Genomic DNA, 9,078 nt, shown 5'->3' with positions numbered 1-9,078 from the left:
GAATTCGGTGAATCTTCCCTCAAGATAGCCTCCTGGCTTGAAGATTATTGTCTGGCCATAATCCTATTTTGAACGTCAAAAGCTGAATACCGATTTGGCTTTTTCCCGGGCAATCCTTCTAGAACGAATTCTAATCTCTTCCCAGACATATGGTTGCCTGAGGCAGACTATGTGTAAAGGTCATAGACTCATGAAGACAAAAGAGAAAATCATACACAATTTCAAATTATTCCTCCCGTTATATTCTGGAATCTCTATATCCATCCCACCCCAGTGACTTCTCTGAGCTCGAGCTTATCATATCTAATTGCCTGTTGGACTCCTGCAAACACCTCTAAAGCCAAACTCATTATCTTCCCTCTAAAACTGGCTCTTCTTCCTTTTTCACCAAAGTTTAAGACGAGGGAGAACAAGTGGGGGGTGGGGGGTGGGTGGGTAAGGAATCACGAATATCCAGGACCACGTGTTTTTCCAGTGCCAAGGCTCTACCCTGTCACTCTCAGATTCTGAGTCTGGCTTGGAAATCTCCAGCTTTACCAAACAAGCCAGATGATTCTGATTCTGAGGGAAGCAGTGGTGTGGGAACCACGTTTAGAAAATCTGCTGTAAGTCTGGTCACCTGGGGAACCAAACCCGAGAGGGGGTGGAGCAACCGCCTCTGTGGCGTCTCCGCCCCTCCTACCGTCTTGCCTCTTGCGTCTTGCGTAATGAGGTCACCACTTGCCCCGCTGAGAAGCCTGGGAGTCCTCTGGCCTCCTTCTTTCTCGCTGCCCCCCGCACCCCCACTCCCCCTCCACCCCCCGCCTTGGCAATCGGCCGTTCCAGCCTCCATGCCCTCCCCTGGATTCCCCCTCCCACCCCCTGGTTACGACCTGGGCCATCTTTAGCTGGATGACTGCGCTGTCCCACCCATCCTTGGGTCTCCCAGCTAGGATATGTCCAATCCAATCCACCCGCTGCGCTGGCCCCTGAGAGCTCTCATAAAATCAAACTCTGCTCATGCAGCGTCCACCTAAAGGCCCCCAGTAGCTGCCGTTTCCTCGGACCCAAACTCTTCACAGCTGCAGCCAAACTTCCAGAAGCACCTGACTCGCCCGCACAGATCCTTCCGTCCGGCCAAACCGGAAGTTGCTTTTTCTCTGCTAGGCCAGAGCCTCTGAGTCCCTTGGGCCTAGCTCTAGCTGTGCGCTCCCCACCCTGCCTAGAGTATCCAGTGCCCTCCTGGTGCTCTGCATCTAGAAGGCCCTGGGTGGTGAGCTGCCCTGCTCCCCCTGCACCCATGCCGGGGCTGGATTTTGGTAAGTGTGCCCCCCCACCCCCACCCCCCCCACCCCAGTCCCTCAGGCTGCCTTGCCCGTGTCTGTTCTGCTAGAGCACATGTCATATGCAGGCTATTATGGCGGATCCTAGAGGCCGCCTCTCATTCTAGTTTAGTAGGAGTTTCCTGGAGGGAGTTTTGTTCACTTTTGCATCTCCAGGCTCCACCGCTGAAATGAATCAAACAGCCACATAGAAAGCATCCACTCGGGTGTCCCGAGGGCAAAGCCATATTTTGTCCTCTGTGCATTTTCCCCGGGACCCAACAACCAGGCCCTGACCTGAGGAAAGTATAGCTTCACGGTTGGGTGTGGCATGGACCCTAGATCCAGACCCGCAGGTCAAATCCTGCCCTTCCATTTGCTGGTAGATCCTTGGGCAAGTTACATAGCCTCCCTACACCCCAGTTTCGCTGTCTGTGAAACGGATCGTTATGAAGGTTAGATGAGAAAATATGTCTGAACTGCCTTCAGCGCTGCCTGGCAGGTGATAACTGCCTTGAGATTCTCTGTATCCTGGGTCCAGATGGTTATCCGTTGGAATATTGACTCCTTAGCTGCTGTACAGACAGTCCGTTGCACTGGCCCAGGCCCTTCTCTGCCTTTCTCATGCTCTCCCATGAAAAGGGCATGTTGTCAGCCACGTGGTCACTCCAGGACCAAGATTTCCGGCAGACAGCCACGACAGAGGCAGTCGACTAGAGACTGGTCTCACCACGCTGGACATGCCCCAACTTGGTTACTGACTCCTGGTCCCTCCCTCCTCTCCATTCGACCAAGTCGTGACCACCTTCTCTGGCCATCCCCCAGGAACCCCTTCCTCTGGGTCCTGGATGCCCAAGTCGTAATTATTACATAGCAACTGTGTGTAAAAAGATATCAAGATCCTTGGGGCGCCGGGGTGGCTCAGTCGGTTGAGCGTCTGACTCCGGCCCAGGTCATGATCTCACAGTTCGTGAGTTCGAGCCCCCCGTCGGGCTCTGTGCTGACAGCTCAGAGCCTGGAGCCTGCTTCAGATTCTGTGCCTCCCTCTCTCTCTGCCCCGTCCCCACTCATGCTCTGTCTCTCTCTGTCTTAAAAATAAATAAAACATTTTAAAAAATTTAAAAAAAAAGATATCAAGATCCTGGGTACCAGCAGGGTCTAGGGCTGAAGCCGCGGATAGCCCTGGGGATGGAGTGAGGTCTAGCTTTGGTGACTCTTAACACTCAGATATCTTGTAGGCTAAGTTCTGAGGCAAGCTTCAGAGTAGCTCTGAAGAGAGCTAGATGGTTCTATTTGTGAGCCAGACCTCACCCAGGGGGGACCTTTGACTTAGAGGAAGCACATTTCCACCCATCCGTTCTGATCTATGCTAGAGGCAGACCTTGCTCAGTCCAATGGAGTCAATACTTAAAGCAGGACAGGATCACCAACACCAGCGGCTCGTGGCCATGAAGAGCCGTGAGCACTAGACGGCAGGTGTCCCCCAGAGCACTCAGCGTCGAGCGGCTTGCCGGGTACCATCTCCTGCAGGTTTCCATCTTTTCCTTCTACTCCCACCTCTGCTGTGTTGGCTCCGCCAAGCCTGATTCAGGCCTGTAGTTGGAAAAGATTCCTTAGACACTCACGTGACCTCATGGTCCTTTGGGGGACAGATGATGCTACGAATCCTTTCTTACCACGCGTATCCCTGTACCAGGAGCCTAAGACCAATCTCAAAAGCTTTAATAATCATAGGATTTAGAGCAAAATGGCCAGTGAGCTATATTGTTTTTCTAATACACTTGAAATTTATATATATGTATATATATGTATATATGTATATATGTATATATATGTATGTATACGTGTATATATGTATATATGTATATATATAAATATGTATATATATGTATATACGTGTATATATACATGTATATATATGTATGTGTATATAAATATATACATGTATATATGTATATAAAATATTTTTTATATTTTTATATACATATATATGTATATGTATATTTTTTATATTTTTATATACATATGTGTGTATATGTATGTATATACACACATATGTGTGTATATATATATTTTTTAAAGACAGGGGGCACAAGCCAGAGAGGCAGAGAGAGAGGGAGAAAGAGAGAGAAAGAGAGAAATCCCACAGGGGCAGAGAAAGAGGAGAGAGAGAAGCAGGCCTCACCCAAAGTGGGGCTCAAACTCAAGAAGTGTGAGATCATGACCTGAGCCGAAGTCGATGCTTAACTGAATGAGCCACCAAGGCGCCCCTAATGAGCTATTTTCTTAAAGTGTGAGGGCATGGGAAGGGGGTCAGATACTGCTGGAGAGAGCATAGACCTCCGTCCCCCAAAGTCTCCCCCACAATCCCTTGAAACACCATGGGGAGCTGCTTCTGCTGGGTTATTCAGCACCTTCCTTCAGCATCCCAGGTGGGTATTTGCAGGCTGCCGGATGTGGACTCCCGCTGAACTCCTGTCCCACATATCTATTTGAATCCACATTGGCTGAAAAAAATTCTGAGCCAAAAAGCAATTCAAATTCCAACTTCCATTGTGCTTCTAGAATGAAAAAATATGTCCTAGGTATGGGGTGACCCCAGACAAGGCCAAGTTGAAAAGCCCCTGGAAGAGACCACAGGGCACATTCTGAAAGAAGAAGCCAGACCCTGGCATACCCCAGGGGCACATGGGAGGGCTGAAGTCGCCTTGGGACCCACCTTGAGAGAAATGGTTGTGTGTGTGAGAATGTAGAGGGATGGTGAGACCTGAAAAAGCTGTACCACTCAGAACAGCAGTATCTGGGGTCCGGGCTTGTCCTACCTTGCTGTGGGATGCCCCTGAGGGAGGGTGACAAAGAGGGAACAAGCGGTCTGTCACCTCAGAGGACTTTCACTGTCTGGCAAGTCTGCAGACGGTTGTCCAAGGTCAGCAGGGACGGGCCAGGGTGGATTCAGTTCCGCCATGGGCCTAGGACTGCCAGGGACGTGAGAAGTACAGGTAGCAGGGGGGCCATCAGGCCCGATTCGTGAGCACTTTCAGCGAGACCTGGAGGCACGTGGGGTGAGGGAGTCTGCAGGAGGACTGGGGGCCTGCGAACTGAGCAGGCCCAGCCCAGGGACGCGAAGTTGTAAGGTAAATGTAAACTGGTCTGTATTTGCAGGCTGAGGAAGATGGAGCCTGGGGTGACTGTCCCTCAGGATCTCTGACTGTGGGAGTGGCCGGCCCTCAGGCTCCTTCATCCCACTCCATCTGGTCCAGCCTCGCCTACAGCAAAACACCCACCATGCACTAGAGAACAGAATTTTTGGTATGGCACCACTTTCCTCTCTTCCCACCACCCCCATACCACCTTTCAAGGTTCTTCTGCCCGGGGGAGGCGGGGCTGCATGGATGAGGACCTCTCCTCTCCGAAGCTACGGAAGAGCCTGGACTGGCTTCTGAGGTGCCCAATGCCAGGTGGCCAGCGCTGTGGCCACATATGAGCACCTTCCAGCCTGACATGGTGGATCTTCCTGGGCAAAGTACTTCTCCTCCCAGAAAGATGAGTTGGACCAGGTGGTAAATACGGTTTCTACCAGATCTCTCACTCTGTAATTCTGGAATTAATTTGGAAAGTAGCACCAAAAAAAAAAAAAAAAAAAAATCCTGCCTAAACCCTTGGAGATATGGCCTCTGAAGACTCCTTCTCCAATATCCAGCCTCAGACATGGCTTCAGGGAAGTTCCAGGGGGCAGGAGGACCCCAGAGGAGACCAGGAAGGAAAGACACCAAAGGCCCCAAAGACAGGTCTTTGTGAGCGGGGCCCCTGCTCACATTTGAGGTAAGAGAAGAGACCCCACCAAGTCTTCTTCCGACTTTGTGCACTTTGACCACAGTGGAAATCTACCCTCTATTGGAATGGGTGGTTGTTGTGTTTTGGTGTGTGTGTGTGTGTGTGTGTGTATGTGTGTGTGTCCTAATACCTTTGTACTTTTTTGGTTCCCTAAGTTTCTGAGTAAAGGTTCCTTTTGGAAAATTCCAACTTAATCTCAGCTGAATAAAAGAGAAAAGGGGATTTTTCCATCAGAGGCTGTGGGTGCTAGGGGGACCCGGAGCCCCCAGCTGACACTTGTCTGAAAGCTGTAAAGAACCAGGAGCTGGTATCCATAGGAAGGGACATTCCGGGGAGGCTGGAGCTGAGGCAGGTCCAGGCAACACCCTGCTCTGTTCTCCCGCCATCTTCTTACCCCGGACAGGGTGGCGATCTCACACTCTGACCTGTTTTTCTTCTAGGACTCAGCACTCGGGTTCCATCAGACACCTAATTATCCAACATATTAAATCAAATAAGGATGAATGTACTCAGTTTGAGTTCTTCTTCCAAAAGGAAAACTCTACCAGGAATTGGTCCAGAGATTCTTGGAATATTCTTTGGCTTCTCTTAACCGCCAAAGAGCCACTTCGTGACTGCTTTCTCCTTCTCCTCCTCCTCTTCTGCTTCTGCTTTGGTAAGTAATCACATGCTTTTTAAAACTGAGATAATTCACCCAACATAAAATTCTCCATTTTAAAGTGTACAATTCAGTGGCTTGGGTATATTCCCTCTTCGCCGGGACTTCTTATCCCACTGACAACTTCCCCAGGACAGAGAGGAAGGGAATGGGTGCTGGAAGTTTCCCTGAACGCATTACCAGGGCAACCCTGGCAGCTGAGATCTAAAGGCATGTTCCAGCCTAGTGGCACAGACACACCCCTCTCCAGAATTTCTGGGGAAATCCTGTCCCTGGATCTGGAATCCTGCCACGAATGGAACAAGTGGGCTCTGAAGCAAAGTCTTCCATGTATCGGAGCCTCTCACATCAGTGGCACCAGGCTCAACTCCTAAGGGGTTGGAGAACCCTGACCCGATGATGAAGTCAAGCCCTGAGGGTGAGATGAGAAGGTCAGGGCCTCAGGCTGGGGCTGATGACAGGGTCCCAGGGCCAATATTCCTGGAGAAGAGAGGCCTGGAGATTCTGGTAGAGCCTTCAGAGTCATGCAGCTTAACTCCTTCCTCCAACAGACGAGGGAACTGAGATCCAGAAACCACAGAGTTGAACAACCCAACAATGGCAGACCCAAGACCTAAGACCAGAGCCGAGTTCTTCTGACCTTGGGCCAATGCCTTCTGTACCAGCTAATTCATTCAACAGTAAATGTTCACTGAACCCCTCCTGTGGGCTGGGTGCTGGACAGGGTTGACCTAGAAGTGCACACGCAGGCTGCACCCCCTCCCTCCAGCTCTAGGCAGCGGACCAGGGAGGACTTTGAGAAGCAACCACTCCATGCCCAGTGGAGGGCCAACCTCAAGAGGAAAGATTGAGAGAAACCCCCTCAGCACAGCCCTATAATAGCTGCCTCAGAAAGCCCTCTCCTGAGAGCCTCTCTCATCAGCTCCTGTCAGCAGCTACCCCCCCCCCCCAAGCTTGGCTCCCTGGCCCTCCACCTCTGGCCTTATGGTAGTGACAGAACATTTCTTGGGGCAGAGGGATGATATGTTGGAACTGGCTCATACCAGCTCATGAGACCCGACTGTCCCCGTTAAAGGAATTTTGCAAAAACACGATTTATTTTTAAAAAATGGTAACTTATAACTAAATAAATTATATCAGACACAAAGGGAATAAACACTCAAAACTCATCACCTCTTTGTTACTTTATTACATTTTACTATGATCTCTGCGCTTGGGGCTACTTACGATTCTATCTATATGGTAAAATACTACACGATTGTGCACCTCTTCTGTGTTCAGTGACATCACACTGTGGCTTGAAATGGACCCCAGTGGGAGTATTTACACCACAGAAATAGGCAAATGCTGCAAATGAAGGTTTTGTCTCATTTTTACATTTATCAGCCACCAAAAGGTCCGTGACATGCTCAGATCAGCAGACCGTTTGCACATAACTGCTGAACTTCCATAGCACAGCTGCTCTCCGTCCGCCATTGTGGAAAAGGACCAAGGAGACTCGAACCAGAGTTGCTACTGGGGCATGTTACAGGGATGGATTGCAGGGGAGAAGGAAGAAGGGAATGTTGAAAGGAAAGGACACACACATCTGCTCAGCTCCTTCCTTTCTTTCCTCCCTCCCTCCCCCTTCCCCTCCTCCGTCCCTCCCTTCCTTCCCTCTTTCCTTCCTTCCATCCAATCACCTATTCATTCCGTTCATCAAATATTTGAAATGCCCACTATCTGTCAGTCACCTTCCTGGCCCCTGGGAGAAGACAAATGCCAGAGAAAGCACTGTTTTCTCTCTCCTTGGAAATAAATACGGCCCATCTGGGTCTTGGAGTCTGTCTAATCTAAAACTGACAAAGGGCGGGGAAAGCAGATCTAAGGTAAGGGCTAAAGGTCCCACAATGTAACTGGATTGCTCAGGACCGAAATGTGTGGGAAGTACTTCAGCTTAAGCAACTTCACTTGTACCTGATTTAACAAAGAAAGGAAAGGATCTTAAAAATCCTCGGTGCAGCAAACAAAACCCCCATCCATGTAGTCGTTCAGCTGCATGTACAGGCGTGTGTGTGTGTGCGCGTGTGCGCCTGCTTGGGCACGTGCCAATCTAGTGTTCAGGGTTCCCTTTCCGTTCAGGTTTCTCTTTTATTTATTTATTTTGAGAAAGAGAGAGAGAGCATCCCAAGCAGGCTCAGCCCTGTCAGCGCAGAGCCCAAAGCGGGGCTCAAACTCAGGAACCGTGAGATCATGACCTGAGCTGAAACCAGGAGTTGGAAACTTAACCAACTGAGCCACCCAGGCGCCCCTCTGGCTCTTTTAAATGTGATCAGCCTCCTCTGTTCATCGTTTACCCTTTCTCTTTTTTAACAGAACGAGTTTGGGAAACCTTCATGGCTCCATATTCATTGGCTTCTGTTCATTCTCTGGTCCCACATTTTGACATTCCCCAGGCGGCCCAGGGTACCTGTTACAGATGCAGACTCCCAGTCACCATCCTCAGAGGTTCCGGGTCAGTAGGTCCAGGGAGGGGCCAGGAATCTGCACCTTTATCGGGCTCTCCAGGTGATTTTGAGGCCTCTTGTAGAAGGGCAGCATTTTGCGAATTACTTCCCTGTGTCACTAGCAAGCCGTAAATTATACAATTATTTATTATTTTTCCCCCTAGAAAGGATTCATTTCTTTGGCTCTGTTTCCACTCTCTACAGCTCCATCAACCTTCCTCTCTGATGAGCCAAGCCTTGGATCCGGTTCCCAGGCACCGCTGAGGACGATGAAGTTTATGAAAAAACCAGCAGGCAGCGTGTCATTCGCAGTTTCACCACTTGGTGGCGCCATTGCCCCACTTTCCATTTTCGGGCAGTCTGGCGTCCGGAGAGTTCCTACTGTCTTTTGCTAACGGTTTAGAATTTGTTGATGTTCTGATGTTTTTCATCCTTTGTTTCAACTCTGATTCAGATAAACGGTGACGCATCGGCAAGCCTGGAAAGGGGTTGCATTTTGTCGCACGCTCGCCACGGGTTGGGGGGGGATACATCCTGGACTGAGTTAGAGAAGATGGTCCCAAAGCGTGGACAAAGATTGGGGCTGGTGACAGTCAAGCTCGGAGAGGCTGACCCATAGCCCGGAGTCACGGGGAGTCATTTTTCTGCCTTCCCCCTCGGCCCTAATGCGGAGATTTCATATCCGCTGTAAACACCTAGTATTTGCCGATAACCTCCTGTGCGCCAGGCTCTTTACATGTCGCCTCATTTAATCCTCGCACTAATCCTGTATTTTGCGTCTCTCTCGGGAGGGAACGGG

General features: G+C 50.1%; 1 long non-coding RNA gene across 3 annotated transcripts; it reads left to right on the top strand.

Moving 5' to 3' along the window:
• Positions 1-797: 797 nt before the first annotated feature.
• On the top strand, positions 798-8,755 carry LOC125930155 (uncharacterized). Of its 3 annotated transcripts, XR_007460090.1 has the most exons (5): positions 798-1,298; positions 4,464-4,610; positions 5,002-5,123; positions 5,576-5,790; positions 8,484-8,755. It is a non-coding gene; the product is annotated as an uncharacterized LOC125930155 (long non-coding RNA). The 3 variants fall into 3 exon arrangements; XR_007460091.1 differs by lacking the exon at positions 4,464-4,610 and having other exon boundaries at positions 804-1,298; XR_007460089.1 differs by lacking the exons at positions 4,464-4,610; positions 5,002-5,123 and having other exon boundaries at positions 815-1,298.
• The last annotated feature ends 323 nt before the right edge of the window (positions 8,756-9,078 follow it).

This window comes from Panthera uncia, chromosome A2 (genome assembly GCF_023721935.1).
Source record: "Panthera uncia isolate 11264 chromosome A2, Puncia_PCG_1.0, whole genome shotgun sequence".
In the NCBI taxonomy this organism is placed as follows: Eukaryota; Metazoa; Chordata; class Mammalia; order Carnivora; family Felidae; genus Panthera; species Panthera uncia.
This window is presented reverse-complemented; position numbering and strand designations above follow the sequence as displayed.